This window comes from Anser cygnoides, chromosome 14, assembly GCF_040182565.1.
Source record: "Anser cygnoides isolate HZ-2024a breed goose chromosome 14, Taihu_goose_T2T_genome, whole genome shotgun sequence".
Lineage (NCBI taxonomy): Eukaryota > Metazoa > Chordata > Aves > Anseriformes > Anatidae > Anser > Anser cygnoides.
The window spans coordinates 12,501-31,398 of NC_089886.1; the positions used below are offsets into that span (position 1 = coordinate 12,501).

Genomic DNA, 18,898 nt, shown 5'->3' on the forward strand with positions numbered 1-18,898 from the left:
ACGTTCCTTCCCCTAACTTTGGGCTTCAACCCTTCAATTTTGGGGGGAGCTCCCCCCCTCTTATTTTGGCCTTCCTCCCTAATATTAGGCCTAACCCCTAAGAACCTTGACCCCTAACCCTACGGCAACCACGGATCTAACCTTAACCCCCTACCCCAACAAACCCTAGAAACCCTAACCCTAAAAACCCTTACAGCCCTAACCCGATAAAATTTACCACACTAGACCTACGCCTAAAAGCCCTAACCCTAAAAATTAAGACCCTCTAAACCCTAACCCAAAAAGTAAAGATTCTCAAAGCCCTAACCCTGGAGACCCTAACCTTAAAAGAAAAAAATTAAGACCTTAAAACCCTAACCCTAAATACCTGACCATAACTAAAACCCTAAGACCCTAACCCTAAAAACCCTATCAACACTAAAACCACAAAGTACTTTAAAACCTTAACACACTAACCCCCAAACCCTAACCCTTATAACTCCAGCCCTAACAACCTTAAAATCCTAACCCTAAACCCTGGAAACCCTAACCCTGAAACCCAACCCTAGTGCCTTAGCCCTGAAACCTTAAAACCCTAACATCTTGTTAGAAACACTCTGTAACCAATAACATAGGCTCAGGCAAGGATCTCAGTGAAGTAGCATTTTTATTCACAATTGCAATGGCAGGCGTCCCACAAACTACCTACTAGTTCCATAACACAGTTTATATAATTTTTTTTTTCCTCTCGGTGACCAGGACCCTCCCAGTTTCCCCATTGACTGGGTAATCCAGGTTCACAATCTATCCGGTGCTTCACTGAAAATACACAGCTGCTGGCCTGTTACAAGTCAATTTTCTTTCTTCCTTGACTGTTTTTCCTCTTTGAGGTGGTAATGTTTCTTACACCGTGATTTCCACCCAATTGCTCTAAGGATTCTGGTTGTCTGCATTTCACAAGGTTGTCTGTTAAGCTTTCTTATCACTGCAAGCATATCTCAATACCACCTTCCTTCCCTCTAAACGATGTAACTCTGTGCTAAAACATTTTTATTCCCACAACCTTGATCCCCTTACCCTAGAAATCCTTATTCCCTTTAACCCTAACAACTCTAACCACAACCCTAACCCTTCATATCAACCCCCCGATGCTAATGACACTGACTAATGATCCAAACCCCAAACTGCCCCTAACCCCAGGCAACCGACAAAGAAACTGACACAAAGCTGAAAACTACAAAAAAGGCAAAACCCTAGATACAGACCCCAAATCACAAACACGCGACCAAAATGCTACAGAAAAGCCCCCAAACACCAGACGCAGGCTGCAGAAGTCTACAAGCGGGCCACGACCCACCCCCAGACACAGGCCCCAGCCACACCCAGATGCAGACCCCAACTGTCCACAAGCAGCTCCCAACCCACCCCCCCCATGAACTGGACCCCACCTCACCCAGATGCAGGCCCCAGGCCCCAGCCCCAGCCCCCACGCCCCAGACTCAGGCCCCAAAGGTGTACAACCAGCTCCCAACTGCCCCCCTCAAAGGGAGGCTCCAAAGCCCGCCAGAGGACCCTAGAGTGTACAAGCAGCTCCCAACCCCCCCCCGGCAGAGGCCCCAACCCCCCCCAGAGACAGGCCCCAAAGGTGTACAAGCAACTCCCCGCCCTCCCCAGAGGCACGCCCCAAAGGTATACAAACAGCCCCAACCCCCCAAGACCCGGACCCCTACAGCGTAGAAGCAACTCCCAACCCCATCCCCCAAGGCACATGCCCCAACCCCCCCCCCCAAGGCAGGCCCTAACAGTGTACAAGCAGCTCCCACCCCCCAACCAGGCGCAGGCCCCAAAGGTGTACAAGCAGCTCACAACCATCCCCCCCCCCCAGAGGCAGGCCCCAACCCCCTCCAGATGCAATCCCGAAAGGTGTACAACCAGCTCCAAACTCCCTCCCCCCAAGACGCAGGCGCCAAACCCCCCCCAGACACAGGCCCCAAAGGTGTACAAGCAACTCCCTCCCCACCCTCCCTCCCCAGAGGCAGGCCCCAAAGGTGTACAACCAGCACCTGACCACCCCCAGATGCAAGCCCCAAAGGTGCACAAGGCAGCTCCAAACCTCCCCCCCCCAACCCAGGCGTCCAGTGTACGAGCAGCTCCCAACCCCCCCCCAACGCAGGCTCCTATACTGTACAACCAGCTCTGAACCCCCCCGCTCCCCAGACGCAGGCACCAAGCCCCCGCAGAGGCAGGCCCCAAGGGTATGCAAGCAGCTCACAACCACCCCCCCCCGAGGCAAGCCCCAAAGCCCCATACAGGGAAGCCCCTAGCATGTACAAGCATCTCACAACCCCTGCCAGCTGCAGGCCCCAGAAGTGTACAAGCAGCTCCCAACTCCCCAGACATGGGCACCTACAGTGGACAAGCACCTCTCAACCACCCCCCAGCTGCAGACCCCAAAGCTGTACAAGCAGCTACAAACCATGCCCAAGGCAGGACCCTGCAGTGTACAAGCAGCTCTCAACCCCCCCCAGATGCAAGTCCCAAAGATGTACAAGCAGCTCCCAACCCACTCCAGATGCAAGTCCAAAAGGTGTACAAGCAGCTCCCAACCACCCCCCAGATGCAAGTCCCAAAGGTGGACAAGCAGCTCCCAACCCCCTCCAGATGTAGATCCCTGCAGTGTACAAGCAGCTCCCAACCCCCACAGATACAGATCCCTACATTGTAGGAGCAGCTTCCAACCCCCCCAGATGCAGGCCCTGACCCCCCCCCCCCAAAACACAGTCCCCAACGGTGTACAAGCAGCTCCACAAACCCCCAAGACACAGGCCCCAAAAGCCTAAATATATGCCAAGAAAGTACTAATGCAGGTGCCAAATGCTACAGACAGGCCCAAAAGCACAGGCAGACGCCCCAGATGCTCGAGGCCGAGACGTAACTTGGCTTTCTGAATTACTGGAAAGCGGCTTTCATTCTCAGCGAGGTGTGCGCAGGCTAGACAGGATGGGGCTTCAGGCACCTCTTCACCTGTGGAAACACACTGCCATCAGGCACTGCCATGCCAGACAAGCTTTTTCTGTTAAAACACCCTTCTCAGATGCCCCGCGGCATTCAAGTGACCTGCTTTGCTCCGATTCTAAAGACTAGTGTCACAGCCCACCTTGCCTGTGGCACCTGATCAACAGAAGAGAAAGCAACCATACCGTTTGGAAACCGTCACTGCACGTGCCGCTCCTTGATGCTCTGTAACCTCTTCTCAAATCCTCAGCCACTTCTGTGTAGAGCCTGCCATGACACCTGCAAAGCAAGATGGATACCCTTCGCAGTCACCTTGCGCAACTTGGCCATTCTGCTCCAACCCCACTCACGACCAGCCTGCCCTTCTCGTGCTGCTCTTCAGAGTGCATCATGGCCCCTCTGAGTCTGTGCGAGGCACCTGCGAAAGAAAAAGAAAAGCATAGGCCGCGGCAGCATCCAAAGCCGCAGCACAGCTAGGACAGGTACTCTCACCTGCTCCCTTACTCTGCCCCCTCACCTGCCCTCGAGGCAGATGCTTCCATCTGCTCTCTTAAGCCAGCTACAACACCTCTGGAATATAAACAGGACTTTAACTGTATTTTGTGTAGTTAAGTAACTGCAGTGACAACCGCACCCCTAAAATAACTGCTACATCTGTTCATCGCTCACCTTGCCAAAACCAGCTCTGGTCGTGAAGTCCCAGGTTGTACGCTGTGTTTCAGCTTTAACAAATGAAAACAGTCAGAAGATAATCATTCAGATGCCAGCATTAGCACCCATCCCTCAACAACACAAGGGACCCCATGGCTAATTTTATCATTTCAAAACAGCAGCCCCCTTGCCTCAGCACCTGGAAAGTAGATCAAGCCAGTCACCGGGTACCGAGTCCTTGACAGTTCCAAAAGGAGCTCTTTCCTGTGACCAGTTCCTCCTGAGGTTTACCCCTCCTACTGGGGAGGGGAACGAAATACAAACAAAAAATCAAAACCCCACATCTGCGAGCTTTCAAGATTCAATGACAGACCTCTCCTCTAGCACTATTCAAGCACTATGCAAACAGCTGCTCGCAAGCAGCTCAGGTCTCCCCCTCCACATTTGCCAAACATCACGGAGATGACTCTGTGCCACCTGCCCTTCAGTACGTGCCCAGAGGCAGACCGGATGTCTTTGCCAAAACAGTCCGGACAATGTATTAGTACACCGCCACGTTAGCTACCATCACTAACTGCCAGGCAGGACAGCTCCAGGCCAAACACACACACAGGCACGCTACAAACATTACAAACAAAACACAGAACACAAGGCGCAAAAAAAAAAGGACTCCCAGAGGGAAGCCCTACAGCAACAGCAAGTCAGAACAGGTGCTCTGCAGCAGACCCAAGGAGAGACTCAAATGTCACTACACGCGACTGGAAGCAACTGCCAGAACTGGGATGATGGAGGCATAAAAAGCCTGCCTTCAAGACAAGAGACCAGAAGGATGGGGAGTGCAAACCCCAGAAGAAAAATGCTTCGGAAATGAACTCCCAAGACAGAGCTCCTGATGAAGCCCACATGACTTCTGCAAGAGCGAGGATGGAAACAGATGCCATCTGAAACCGAATATGATGCACAAGACCTGAAACACATCTGCGCTTTAAGCTGCGACTGCAAGTCAAGAAGTGTTCAGATCAGCCCTATGATGATGAAACAAGCATTTAGGACCTTTGGTGTGGCTAACAAGTTGCCCATCTAATCCGTCCAGTGGAAAAAGGCAATGAGGATATCAAGACCTGAGGAGCGCGTAACATATGATGATCACATCAAGAAACATTTGATACAAAAAAATTACACGCACAGAAGAAATGATCTCTTTAGGCTCCCACTGCAAGACAAGAAATGCTCAGCTGCCAATTGAGCATCAGCATTATTCCAGTGAGGTTAAGTGTTCCACACCCTCAGGAAGGCTTCCCCAGGGCCTGCCAAGCACCAGGAGCACAGACAACACAGAACACAGACACCAAGCTAGAACTGCCCTGCCTGGCACGTGCTCAAGCTGTACCTGATAGAATCTCATGCCCCCACACACTCTGTCTGACCATGATCAATCCTAGAAGGCCCCATCCACAGCAATGACTTAAAAGCACAGACCCTCGCCCTATGTGTGCATTCAAAACCCAAAAGCAAACGTAGCACTTGCCCCACAACTTAGCTTGGGAATGACAGGAGGCAGGTTCCATCCTCATCAAGGAACACGAAGGCTAGCCAGGACACTGCTTCCGGCACGAGGCTCCTCTTCACCTGCAGAAATAAAGCGCCATCAGGCACTGGCACACCAGCCAAACTTCTTCCAGTGAAACACCCACCTCAAATACAAAACAGTAGTCCACTGACCTGCTCTGCTACTGAAGTCAGATAGACCAACTCGAGACAACTGCCCGCCTTCCCCTGCCAACCACCCCCAAACACACAGTATTTGCCCCTGGACTTAATTCTCAGGGGTCACAATCCATCCTCAAGGTGGACCACAGAGGCCAACTAAGATGTTCCCAGTATCTTCTTCGTCCCCGGAAAAGAGGAGTCACCCAGAGGTGGGACCAATAGACTACCAAACCAAAACCAATGCCCTTTTCCCAACTTTTCTCCACTCACCTTCCCGATCCAGGCTTAGCGCTTCCATTTACTGTGCTGAGCCAAGGTCACGTGGCTTAGACCAAGGAGAAAGAACAAACAAACGTGAAAATCCACAAAAGAGTCTATACCCACTCCTCTTCTTTCCTCCCCTACCCCAACAGCCAAGAAGCCCCAGACCCACGTTCCACAACCCAGTACCACCGCTTCGCTCACCTAACATCCCAAGGAGATGCATCACCCTCGTGCCTCATTCAAGTCTCTGTGCCCATGCCCTGGGCTACAAGAAACAAAAAGAGGAGGTCATATCCGTGATGGACACGCAAACAGTACAGCTCCTTGCAGAGGACTCAAACACAGAGACGAGAGCCAGAAAAAAAAAAAAACCACACCCTCAGGTCCACAAATACCAAAAGGCCATGAATGCACAGCAGCCCCAACAGGGGTAATCACAGACTTCACAGACTTATCCTTTACAGACGAGAACGGTGACCCTGCTCAGTCTCTCCGTAATACTGCACTTATGCAGTCAAGCCCCTTCTGATGCATACTGAAGCTCCTTGTGAAGCCTCTGGACAGTTATGCAAATGGCTGGATATACCTAGAGATTAAAAGATAACTCAAAAAAAAGGAACCGTACCCCACCATTTCCCAAAAACGAGTTAGCCGGCAACAACTCCTAAGCACACCTCTATTACGTGAATTCCAAGCACTTAAAATCTAGAAGGCTGCAACGTCTAAAGACCCTACAGCCACTCAAACCACAGGCAAAAGCTCCAAAACTATAACAAACTGTCCCTAAGCCTGAAGAAGACTACCCCTTACACGCCTACTGCTGCTCTTTTCAGATGCATGCTTACACAGGGAGCTTCGATGATACTTATCTCCTAAACCCCGCTCCATCACTTTGCCACCAAGGTTGTAACTTTGATAATATTTGCCTTAATTCTGCAGAAATCATAAGGGACCCAGAACCACAAAGCAAACACACAAAGTAACATTGACATCCTATCCATAAACATGCTATAACAATTACTCACCTGAAGAAGAGCTGCATGCAATACAGGCACCTATTACTAGATTGGTTTACTCTAACAGGTCCTACTAGTTGTTACCCCACAAAGATGGGCGTACCGGTCTCTACGTCGAAACGCATCAGTCTGTAGACTCTTACCCACCTAAAGACCCCTGCAACTGACTGAAGGAAAAACAAAGCACTTACCCCAAAGTGCAGCCCAGGCAGAATGAGCTCTCTGATGGGATGCCTGCGACTCAGTTACCACTAGGCCCTGCCTGGGACCCAAAGCCAATCACCTGGGAAAGGGGAGGGGCAAAGCACAAAGTAGAAAGAGGAGAAGCAACACCTGTGGTTTATGTATCTATTTATATGGCTTAGATCAACAGCATGCAGGGTGCAGACAAGAGAACTGCGTTGTTTCTAGAAGCAACAATCCCCATGTTTTGGCTTCAGCTTTGAATATTGAAAGCTTTTCTCCTCTACAACACCTGCCTCAGGAACCAAACAGCATTGCAGTGACCTGCATTGCTCCTATTCTAAAGCCTATCACAGCCCACCTTGCCTGTGGCACCTGATAAACAGAAGAGAAAGCAACCACAGCAGCAAAAGCCACAGCACCCTCAGGACAGTTACTCTCATCCCCTCCTTTACCTCAGCCGCTTACCTACCCCACATGGCAGATGCTTCCACCCGTTCTCTGAAGCCACCTAGAGCACCTCTAAAAGAGAAACTGGAATTTTACTCTATTTGATGTAGTTAAAAAACTGCAGTGACAGCCGCACCCCAAAACTAACAGCTGCCTCTGTTCATCACTCACCAGAGTCACTCCAGAGGTAGCTCGGGTCGTGACATCCTGTACTGCACACTGCGTTTCAGCCTGAACAAAGGAAAACACAGTCAGAAGACAAACGTTCAGCTGACAGCATTAGCACCCATCCCTCAACAACAGAAGTGACCCCATATTTAATGTTTTTGTTTCAAAACAGCAGTCCACTTGCCTCTGTACCTGCAAGTTAGATCCAAGCTCGAAAGGAATGGCCACCATCACCCATGCCACCTGGGAACACAGAAGGACAAAATGACCACTGTGCTTGCAAGCCACCACCTGCCACACTGCTCCTCTGTCCCAAACAGCCTCACCTCAGACCCTCAGAGGGAAACACCTGAATGTCTTCGCTTTAGATAAGGGATCACCAGGCTGATAAAACTCTCACCTTCCCTCACTGCTCCGTGACACGGGGATTTCCCTGTCCAAGACTGCATGAAGCTCCTGCAGAGACAACAGAAAAGCACACCCTGAGGCACCTCACAGCCACAGCGTACCTGCTGCAATACCTCTCTCTTCCCAGCTCCTTTACTTCAGCTCCTCACCAGCTCTGAGATTCTTCGCTTCAGTTTCCCCATTGACTGGGTAATCCAGGTTCACAATCTATCCGGTGCTTCACTGAAAATACACAGCTGCTGGCCTGTTACAAGTCAATTTTCTTTCTTCCTTGACTGTTTTCCTCTTTGAGGTGGTAATGTTTCTTACACCGTGATTTCCACCCAATTGCTCTAAGGATTCTGGTTGTCTGCATTTCACAAGGTCGTCTGTTAAGCTTTCTTATCACTGCAAGCATATCTCGATACCACCTTCCTTCCCTCTAAACAACGTAACTCTGTGCAAAAACATTTCTATTCCCACAACCTTGATCCCCTTACCCTAAAATCCTTATTCCCTTTAACCCTAACAACTCTAACCACAACCCTAACCCTTCATATCAACCCCCCGACGCTAATGACACTGATCCAAACCCCAAACTGCCCCTAACCCCAGGCAACCAACAAAGAAACTGACACAAAGCTGAAAACTACAAAAAAGGCAAAACCCTGGATACAGACCCCAAATCACAAACACGCGACCAAAATGCTACAGAAAAGCCCCAGACGCAGGCCCCAAGCACTACAGCTAGGCCCCAGAAGCTCAAGACACATCCCAAAGCCAAAATGCAAGCCCCAAACGCTACAGAAAAGCCCCCAAACACCAGACGCAGGCTGCAGAAGTCTACAAGCGGGCCACGACCCACCCCCAGACACAGGCCCCAGCCACACCCAGATGCAGACCCCAACTGTCCACAAGCAGCTCCCAACCCACCCCCCCCATGAACTGGACCCCACCCCACCCCAGTGCAGGCCCCAGGCCCCAGGCCCAGCCCCCACGCCCCAGACTCAGGCCCCAAAGGTGTACAACCAGCTCTCAACTGCCCCCCTCAAAGGGAGGCTCCAAAGCCCGCCAGAGGACCCTAGAGTGTACAAGCAGCTCCCAATGCCCCCGGCACAGGCCCCAACCCCCCCCAGAGACAGGCCCCAAAGGTGTACAAGCAACTCCCCACCCTCCCCAGAGGCACACCCCAAAGGTGTACAAACAGCCCCAACCCCCCAAGACCCAGACCCCTACAGCATAGAAGCAGCTCCCAACCCCATCCCCCAAGGCACATACCCCAACGCCCCCCCAAAGGCAGGCCCTAACAGTGTACAAGCAGCTCACACCCCCCCCAGACACAGGCCCCAAAGGTGTACAAGCAGCTCACAACCACCCCCCCAGAGGCAGGCCCCAAAGGTGTACAACCAGCACCCGACCCCCCCCAGATGCAAGCCCCAAAGGTGCACAAGCAGCTCCAAACCTCCCCCCCATCCCAGGCGTCCAGTGTATGAGCAGCTCCCACCCCCCCCCCAACGCAGGCTCCTACACTACAACCAGCTCTGAACCCCCCCCCCCCCACTCACCAGACGCAGGCACCAAGCCCCCGCAGAGGCAGGCCCCAAGGGTGTGCAAGCAGCTCCCAACCCCCCCCCCAGAGGCAGGCCCCAAAGTCCCATAGAGGGAAGCCCCTAGCGTGTACAAGCAACTCCCCACCCTCCCCAGAGGCACGCCCCAAAGGTGTAAAAACAGCCCCAACCCCCCAAGACCCAGACCCCTACAGCGTAGAAGCAGCTCCCAACCCCACCCCCAAGGCACATGCCCCAACGCCCCCCCCAAGGCAGGCCCTAACAGTGTACAAGCAGCTCCCAACCCCCTCCAGATGCAAGCCCGAAAGATGTACAAGCAGCTCCCAACCCCCCCCAGATGCAAGTCCCAAAGGTGTACAAGCAGCTCCCAACCCCCCCCAGATGCAAGCCCCAATGGTGCACAAGCAGCTCCAAACCTTCCCCCCCAACCCAGGCGTCCAGTGTACGAGCAGCTCTCAACCCCCCCCCCCCCATGCAGGCTCCTATACTGTACAACCAGCTCTGAACCCCCCCACTCCCCAGACACAGGCACCAAGCCCCCGCAGAGGCAGGCCCCAAGGGTGTGCAAGCAGCTCACAACCACCCCCTGCCCAGAGGCAGGCCCCAAAGCCCCATACAGGGAAGCCCCTAGCATGTACAAGCATCTCACAACCCCTCCCAGCTGCAGGCCCCAAAAGTGTACAAGCAGCTCCCAACTCCCCAAACATGGGCACCTACAGTGGACAAGCACCTCTCAACCAGCCCCAGCTGCAGACCCCAAAGCTGTACAAGCAGCTACAAACCCTGCCCAAGGCAGGACCCTGCAGTGAACAAGCAGCTACCAACCCCCCCCCCCCAGATGCAAGTCCCAAAGGTGTACAAGCAGCTCCCAACCCCCTCCAGATGCAGATCCCTGCAGGGTACAAGCAGCTCCCAACACCCACCCCCAAACGCAAGCCCATACTGTGTACAAGCAGCTCCCAACCCCCACAGATACAGATCCCTACATTGTAGGAGCAGCTTCCAACCCCCCCAGATGCAGGCCCTGACCCCCCCCCCCAAAACACAGTCCCCAACGGTGTACAAGCAGCTCCACAAACCCCCAAGACACAGGCCCCAAAAGCCTAAATATATGCCAAGAAAGTACTAATGCAGGTGCCAAATGCTACAGACAGGCCCAAAAGCACAGGCAGACGCCCCAGATGCTCGAGGCCGAGACGTAACTTGGCTTTCTGAATTACTGGAAAGCGGCTTTCATTCTCAGCGAGGTGTGCGCAGGCTAGACAGGATGGGGCTTCAGGCACCTCTTCACCTGTGGAAACACACTGCCATCAGGCACTGCCATGCCAGACAAGCTTTTTCTGTTAAAACACCCTTCTCAGATGCCCCGCGGCATTCAAGTGACCTGCTTTGCTCCGATTCTAAAGACTAGTGTCACAGCCCACCTTGCCTGTGGCACCTGATCAACAGAAGAGAAAGCAACCATACCGTTTGGAAACCGTCACTGCACGTGCCGCTCCTTGATGCTCTGTAACCTCTTCTCAAATCCTCAGCCACTTCTGTGTAGAGCCTGCCATGACACCTGCAAAGCAAGATGGATACCCTTCGCAGTCACCTTGCGCAACTTGGCCATTCTGCTCCAACCCCACTCACGACCAGCCTGCCCTTCTCGTGCTGCTCTTCAGAGTGCATCATGGCCCCTCTGAGTCTGTGCGAGGCACCTGCGAAAGAAAAAGAAAAGCATAGGCCGCGGCAGCATCCAAAGCCGCAGCACAGCTAGGACAGGTACTCTCACCTGCTCCCTTACTCTGCCCCCTCACCTGCCCTCGAGGCAGATGCTTCCATCTGCTCTCTTAAGCCAGCTACAACACCTCTGGAATATAAACAGGACTTTAACTGTATTTTGTGTAGTTAAGTAACTGCAGTGACAACCGCACCCCTAAAATAACTGCTACATCTGTTCATCGCTCACCTTGCCAAAACCAGCTCTGGTCGTGAAGTCCCAGGTTGTACGCTGTGTTTCAGCTTTAACAAATGAAAACAGTCAGAAGATAATCATTCAGATGCCAGCATTAGCACCCATCCCTCAACAACACAAGGGACCCCATGGCTAATTTTATCATTTCAAAACAGCAGCCCCCTTGCCTCAGCACCTGGAAAGTAGATCAAGCCAGTCACCGGGTACCGAGTCCTTGACAGTTCCAAAAGGAGCTCTTTCCTGTGACCAGTTCCTCCTGAGGTTTACCCCTCCTACTGGGGAGGGGAACGAAATACATACAAAAAATCAAAACCCCACATCTGCGAGCTTTCAAGATTCAATGACAGACCTCTCCTCTAGCACTATTCAAGCACTATGCAAACAGCTGCTCGCAAGCAGCTCAGGTCTCCCCCTCCACATTTGCCAAACACCACGGAGATGACTCTGTGCCACCTGCCCTTCAGTACGTGCCCAGAGGCAGACCGGATGTCTTTGCCAAAACAGTCCGGACAATGTATTAGTACACCGCCACGTTAGCTACCATCACTAACTGCCAGGCAGGACAGCTCCAGGCCAAACACACACACACAGGCACGCTACAAACATTACGAACAAAACACAGAACACAAGGCGCAAAAAAAAAAGAGGACTCCCAGAGGGAAGCCCTACAGCAAGTCAGAACAGGTGCTCTGCAGCAGACCCAAGGAGAGACTCAAATGTCACGACATGCGACTGGAAGCAACTGCCAGAACAGGGATGATGGAGGCATAAAAAGCCTGCCTTCAAGACAAGAGACCAGAAGGATGGGGAGTGCAAACCCCAGAAGAAATCTCTTAGGAAATGAATTCCCAAGCAAGAGCTCCTGATGCGACCCAGATGACTTCTGCAAGAGCGAGGATGGAAACAGATGCCATCTGAAACCGAATATGATGCACAAGACCTGAAACACATCTGCGCTTTAAGCTGCGACTGCAATACAAGAAGTGCTCGGATCAGACCCATGATGACAAAACAAGCATTTAGGACCTTTGGTACATCTAACAAGTTGCCTTTCTAGTCTGTCCAGTGCAAAAAGCAATGAGGATATCAAGACCTGAGGAGCACATAACATGATGATCACATCAAGAAACATTTGATACAAAGACCCGAGGAGTGCATGACACAGAACACACCCTGCAGAAGCAGCACTACAAGACAAATAAACAGATGGGAACTGTCCTGCCTGGCACATACACTCACACTACAAAATATCCCCTGCTCCTTCTATTAGCCTGATGACCCAGCCTCAAGCAGCCTGAAGGTGACCCAGCCTGAACCACCTTCACAGTGGCACCAAGTATATTCAGCCGGCTGGCTCCATGCTGCTCCGGCTCCCAGCTCCCATCAGCCACACCACATATGCAAATACCAGGTGCCCCTCAACTTAGCTCTCAGATTGCTGGATGGTAAATTCCCTCCACCTCAAGAAATGCACAGACACTGAGAGACATCTTAGTCCATGGCCAGGCTTATCATCATCTGCAAAAACAGCGTACCAGCATTCACTAGCACACCGGCCCTGATGCCCACCTCCTCCGCAATACTGACTACCACTGAAGCAATATACGGTTGTGCTCACCCGTTCCTCTCTGAGTCCAAGCTCCAACAGTACAGCCAGTATCACCCACACCACCTGGGAAAACAAAGGGATAAAATGATCGTTGTGTTCTCAAGTAATCACCCACCACACTGCTCCTCTATCCCACCCAGCCTCACCTCAGACCCTCAGCAGATTCTGAGGAAGGCCTGCTGCAGCACCTGCTAAAACAGGGGAAACACTTCAAGGACTTGCCTTAGGGCGACCTTGCTTAGGGACACTGACTGGGCTGACGACCCTCTCGCCTTTCCTCAGCACTCCACAATATGGGGATTCACCTCTCCAAGGCTGCAGGAAGCACCCACAAAAGAAAAAAAAGGAAAAGGCAGATCCTCACAGGCACCTCACAGGCACAGCCTACCTGCTGCAATACCTCTCTTTCACTAGCTCTTTTTCTTCAGCTGCTCACATGCTCCAACTCGGCCGGGCCGGCACCACAGACTGGTGGTGCTTTCCACACTGCTGGAAAGCAGGCTTTATCCTCAAGGCACGTGCAGGCTAGATGAGATGGGGCTCCAGGCACCTCTTCACCTGTGGAAACACACTGCCATCAGACACCGCCATGCCAGACAAACTTTTCCTGTTAAAACACCCTTCTCAGATGCCCTGCGGCATTCAAGTGACCTGCTTTGCTCCAATTCTAAAGACTGATGTCACAGCCCACCTTGCCTGTGGCACCTGACGAACAGAAGAGAAAGCAACCGCAGCGCTTGGAAACCATCCCTGCACGTGCTGCTCCTTGTCACTCTCCGGCCTCATCTCAAATCCTCAGCCACTTCTGTGGAGAGCCTGCCATGGCACCTGCAAAGCAAGACAGAGACCTTTCATAGTCACCTCGTGCTACTTGGCCATTCCGCTCCAACCCAGCTCATGACCAGCCCCCCTACTTAAGCAGCTCTTCAGAATGCAGTTTGCTCCTTTGAGCCTGTGCGAGACACCTGTGAAAGAGGAAGAAAAGCATAGGCTAAGGCAGCATCCAAAGACGCAGCACAGCTAGGACAGTTACTCTCATCTGCTGCCTTACCTCTACCCGCTTACCTACCCCGAGGCAGATGCTTCCATCTACCCTCTTAAGCCAGCTACAACACCTCTAAAACAGAAAAGAGGGGTCACTTAGAGTGACAGTGAGAACCGCAACCCAATTATAACTGCACCGTTTGTTCATCGCTCACCTTGCCAGAGGCAGCTCTGGGAACGACGTCCCAGGTTGTATGCTGTGTTTCAGCTTTAACAAACGAAAACATAGAAGGTAATCATTCAGCTGCCAGCATTAGCACCCATCCCTCAACAACACAAGGGACCCAATGGCTAATTTTATCATTTCAAAACAGCAGACAACTTGCCTCAGCACCCCAGAAGTAGATCAAGACAGTCACCGAGCAGCCGAACGAGAGCTTGACAGCTCCAGAAGGAGCTCTTTCCTTTGACCGGTTCCTCCTAAGGTTTATCTAGGACTGGAGAAAAATAAAAACACTCCACATCTGCGACCTTTCTAGATTCAATGACAGACCTCTCCTCTAGCACTATTCAAGCACTATGCAAACAGCTGCTCGCAAGCAGCTCAGGTCTCCCCCTCCACATTTGCCAAACATCACGGAGATGACTCTGTGCCACCTGCCCTTCAGTACGTGCCCAGAGGCAGACCGGATGTCTTTGCCAAAACAGTCCGGACAATGTATTAGTACACCGCCACGTTAGCTACCATCACTAACTGCCAGGCAGGACAGCTCCAGGCCAAACACACACACACAGGCACGCTACAAACATTACAAACAAAACACAGAACACAAGGCGCAAAAAAAAAGAGGACTCCCAGAGGGAAGCCCTACAGCAAGTCAGAACAGGTGCTCTGCAGCAGACCCAAGGAGAGACTCAAATGTCACTACACGTGACTGGAAGCAACTGCCAGAACTGGGATGATGGAGGCATAAAAAGCCTGCCTTCAAGACAAGAGACCAGAAGGATGGGGAGTGCAAACCCCAGAAGAAATCTCTTAGGAAATGAATTCCCAAGACAGAGCTCCTGATGAAGCCCACATGACTTCCGCAACAGCGAGGATGGAAACAGATGCCATCTGAAACCGAATATGATGCACAAGACCTGAAACACATCTGCGCTTTAAGCTGCGACTGCAAGTCAAGAAGTGTTCAGATCAGCCCTATGATGATGAAACAAGCATTTAGGACCTTTGGTGTGGCTAACAAGTTGCCCATCTAATCCGTCCAGTGGAAAAAGGCAATGAGGATATCAAGACCTGAGGAGCGCGTAACACATGATGATCACATCAAGAAACATTTGATACAAAAAAATTACATGCACAGAAGAAATGATCTCTTTAGGCTCCCACTGCAAGACAAGAAATGCTCAGCTTCCGATTGAGCATCAGCATTATTCCAGTGAGGTCAAGTGTTCGACACCCTCAGGAAGGCTTCCCCAGGGCCTGCCAAGCACCAGGAGCAACAGCACAGCACAGACAACACAGAACACAGACACCAAGCTAGAACTGCCCTGCCTGGCACGTGCTCAAGCCGTACCTGATAGAATCTCAGGCCTCGACACACTGTCTGACCGTGATCAATCCTAAAAGGCCCCATCCACAGCAATGACTTAAAAGCACAGACCCTCGCCCTATGTGTGCATTCAAAACCCAAAAGCAAACGTAGCACTTGCCCCACAACTTAGCTTGGGAATGACGGGAGGCAGGTTCCATCCTCATAAAGGAACACGAAGGCTAGCCAGGACACTGCTTCCGGCATGAGGCTCCTCTTCACCTGCAGAAATAAAGTGCCATCGAGCACTGGCACACCAGCCAAACTTCTTCTAGTAAAACACCCACCTCAAAAACAAAACAGTAGTCCACTGACCTGCTCTGCTACTGAAGTCAGATAGACCAACTCGAGACAACTGCCCGCCTTCCCCTGCCAACCACCCCCAAACACACAGTATTTGCCCCTGGACTTAATTCTCAGGGGTCACAATCCATCCTCAAGGTGGACCACAGAGGCCAACTAGGATGTTCCCAGCATCTTCTTCGTCCCCGGAAAAGAGGAGTCACCCAGAGGTGGGACCAATAGACTACCAAACCAAAACCAATGCCCTTTTTCCAACTTTTCTCCACTCACCTTCCCGATCCAGGCTTAGCGCTTCCATTTACTGTGCTGAGCCAAGGTCACGTAGCTTAGACCAAGGAGAAAGAACAAACAAAAATGACAATCCACAAAAGAGTCTATACCCACTCCTCTTCTTTCCTCCCCTACCCCAAGAGCCAAGAAGCCCCAGACCCACGTTCCCCAACCCAGTACTACCGCTTCACTCACCTAACATCCCAAGGAGATGCATCACGCTCCCAGCTCCTCTTGTGCTCCGAGCATCTCCAGCATTTCAGGAACTGGAACCGCTGACGCCTGGCGCGCCTCAGGAACGTGGCAGGAGATGTACTCTGCTGTCGCAAGGTGCTTCCAAAGCCTGCATAACAGGCAAAGCAGACCAACACAATCCACTGACCAACTCAGGGCCCACACTGCCGTCCACTCACCCTCGTGCCTCATTCAAGTGTCCGTGCCCATGCCCTGGGCTACAAGAAACGAAAAGAGGAGGTCATATCCGTGATGGACACGCAAACAGTACAGCTCCTTGCAGAGGACTCAAACACAGAGACGAGAGCCAGGAAAAAAAAACCACACCCTCAGGTCCACAAATACCAAAAGGCCATGAATGCACAACAGCCCCAACAGGGGTAATCACAGACTTACCCTTTACAGATGAAAAAGGGGACCCTGCTCAGTCTCTTAGTAATACTACCGTGCTTATGCGGTCAAGGAACCGTACCCCACCATTTCTTAAAAACGAGTTAGCCGGCAATACCTCCTAAGCACACCTCTATTACGTGAATTCCAAGCACTTAAAATCTAGAAGGCTGCAATGTCTAAAGACCCTACAGCCACACAAACCACAGGCAAAAGCTCCTGTCCCTAACCCTGAAAAAGACCACCCCTTACACGCCTACTGCTGCTCTTTTCAGATGCATGCTTACACAGGGAGCTTCGATTATACTTATCTCCTAAACCCTGCTCCATCACTGCCACCAAGGTTATACTTTCATAATATTTGCCTTAATTCAGCAAAAATCATAAGGGACCCAGAACCACAAAGCAAACACACAAAGTAACATTGACATCCTATCCGTAAACATGCTATAACAATTACTCACCTGAAGAAGAGCTGCATGCAATACAGGCACCTATTACTAGATTGGTTTACTCTAACAGATCCTACTAGTTGTTACCTCACAAAGATGGGCGTACCGGTCTCTACTTGGAAACGCATCAGTCCATAGACTCTTAACCACCTAAAGAAACCTACAACTGACTGAAGGAAAAACAAAGCACTTACCCCAAAGTGCAGCCCAGGCAGAATGAGCTCTCTGATGGGATGCCTGTGACTCAATGACCACTAGGCCCTCCCTGGAACCCAAAGCCAATCACCTGGGAAAGGGGAGGGGCAAAACACAAGAAAGTAGAAAGAGGAGAAGCAGCAGCTGTGGTTTTTTTTTTTTGCTTCAGCTTTGAATATTGAAAGCTTTTCTCCTCTACAACTCCTGTCTCAGGAACCAAACAGCATTCAAGTGACCTGCTTTGCTCCTATTCCAAAGACTCTCACAGTCCACCTTGCCTGTGGCACCTGATAAGCACAAGAGAAGGCAACCACAGCAATAAAAGCCACTGCACCCTCAGGACAGTTACTCTCATCCCCTCCTTTACCTCAGCCGCTTACCTACCCCACATGGCAGATGCTTCCACCCGTTCTCTGAAGCTACCTAGAGCACCTCTAAAAGAGAAACTGGAATTTTACTCTATTGGATGTAGTAAAATAACAGCAGTCACAGCCGCACCCCAAAACTAACAGCTACCTCTGTTCATCACTCACCAGAGTCACTCCAGAGGTAGCTCGGGTCGTGACGTCCTGTACTGCACACTGCGTGTCAGCCTGAACAAAGGAAAACACAGTCAGAAGACAAACATTCAGCTGACAGCATTAGCACCCATCCCTCAACAACAGAAGTGACCCCATATTTAATGTTTTCGTTTCAAAACAGCAGTCCACTTGCCTCTGTACCTGCAAGTTAGATCCAAGCTCGAAAGGAACGGCCACCATCACCCATGCCACCTGGGAACACAGAAGGACAAAATGACCGCTGTGCTTGCAAGCCTCCACCTGCCACACCGCTCCTCTGTCACAAACAGCCTCACCTCAGACCCTCAGAGGGAAACACCCAAACGTCTTCCCTTTGCTTCAGATAAGGGATCACCAGGCTGATAAAACTCTCACCTTCCCTCACTGCTCCGTGACACGGGGATTTCCCTGTCCAAGACTGCACGAAGCCCCTGCAGAGACAAGAGAAAAGCACACCCTGAGGCACCTCACAGCCACAGCGTACCTGCTGCAATACCTCTCTCTTCCCAGCTCCTTTACTTCAGCTGCTCACCAGCTCGAACTGAGATTCTTCGCTCACAGCGCCGCGGAAACCTCTGCCCGGGCCACACAACACACACTGCACAAGCTACGTTGTTTAAGACACACGAGCTGGAACATTCCTGCCCAACAACCAGTGGCATCGCACAGGAAGGAAGCCGCACGCTCCTAGAAACCAAACCTACCAGTCCTGAACAGCTCCCCTGCCAGACAATTCCCCACCTCCTCCTGCCAACCACGCTCAGCACACACACTACTTGGCCTTAAAAAAAAAAAAGTAATAACATACACACACAAAAAAAACTACTGAGCTCCACGAATGCCAAAAAGCCATGCACACACAGCAGCCCCAACAGGGGTATTCACAGACCTACCCTTTACAGATGAAAAAGGTAACTCTGATACGACCCCGCTCAGTCTCTTGGTAATGCTGCGCCTATGT

General features: G+C 51.6%; 2 long non-coding RNA genes across 43 annotated transcripts; both read right to left on the reverse strand.

Annotated features, from left to right (window-relative positions):
• Positions 1-629: 629 nt before the first annotated feature.
• LOC136786356 (uncharacterized) lies at positions 630-9,855 on the reverse strand. Of its 23 annotated transcripts, none has more exons than XR_010824842.1 (11): positions 9,389-9,855; positions 8,154-8,193; positions 7,994-8,066; positions 7,763-7,892; positions 7,629-7,679; positions 7,440-7,499; positions 6,827-7,340; positions 5,821-6,205; positions 5,626-5,680; positions 3,180-5,274; positions 630-3,003 (listed from the first exon to the last, which is right to left on the reverse strand). It is a non-coding gene; the product is annotated as an uncharacterized lncRNA (long non-coding RNA). The 23 variants fall into 23 exon arrangements; XR_010824841.1 differs by having other exon boundaries at positions 7,994-8,080; XR_010824837.1 differs by lacking the exon at positions 9,389-9,855 and having other exon boundaries at positions 3,180-3,716; positions 3,877-3,941; positions 5,174-5,274; positions 7,994-9,310.
• Positions 9,856-9,864: 9 nt separating this feature from the next.
• On the reverse strand, positions 9,865-17,496 carry LOC136786357 (uncharacterized). 20 transcript variants are annotated; one of them, XR_010824859.1, is made up of 12 exons: positions 17,377-17,482; positions 16,520-16,553; positions 16,302-16,449; positions 16,107-16,161; positions 14,157-15,755; positions 13,649-14,074; positions 13,346-13,515; positions 13,104-13,145; positions 12,967-13,020; positions 11,524-12,866; positions 10,859-11,395; positions 9,865-10,682 (listed from the first exon to the last, which is right to left on the reverse strand). It is a non-coding gene; the product is annotated as an uncharacterized lncRNA (long non-coding RNA). The 20 variants fall into 20 exon arrangements; XR_010824855.1 differs by lacking the exon at positions 17,377-17,482 and having other exon boundaries at positions 13,649-13,785; positions 13,872-13,922; positions 14,023-14,074; positions 16,302-17,279; XR_010824851.1 differs by lacking the exon at positions 17,377-17,482 and having other exon boundaries at positions 13,649-13,785; positions 13,872-13,922; positions 14,027-14,074; positions 16,302-17,278.
• Between the last annotated feature and the right edge of the window lie 1,402 nt (positions 17,497-18,898).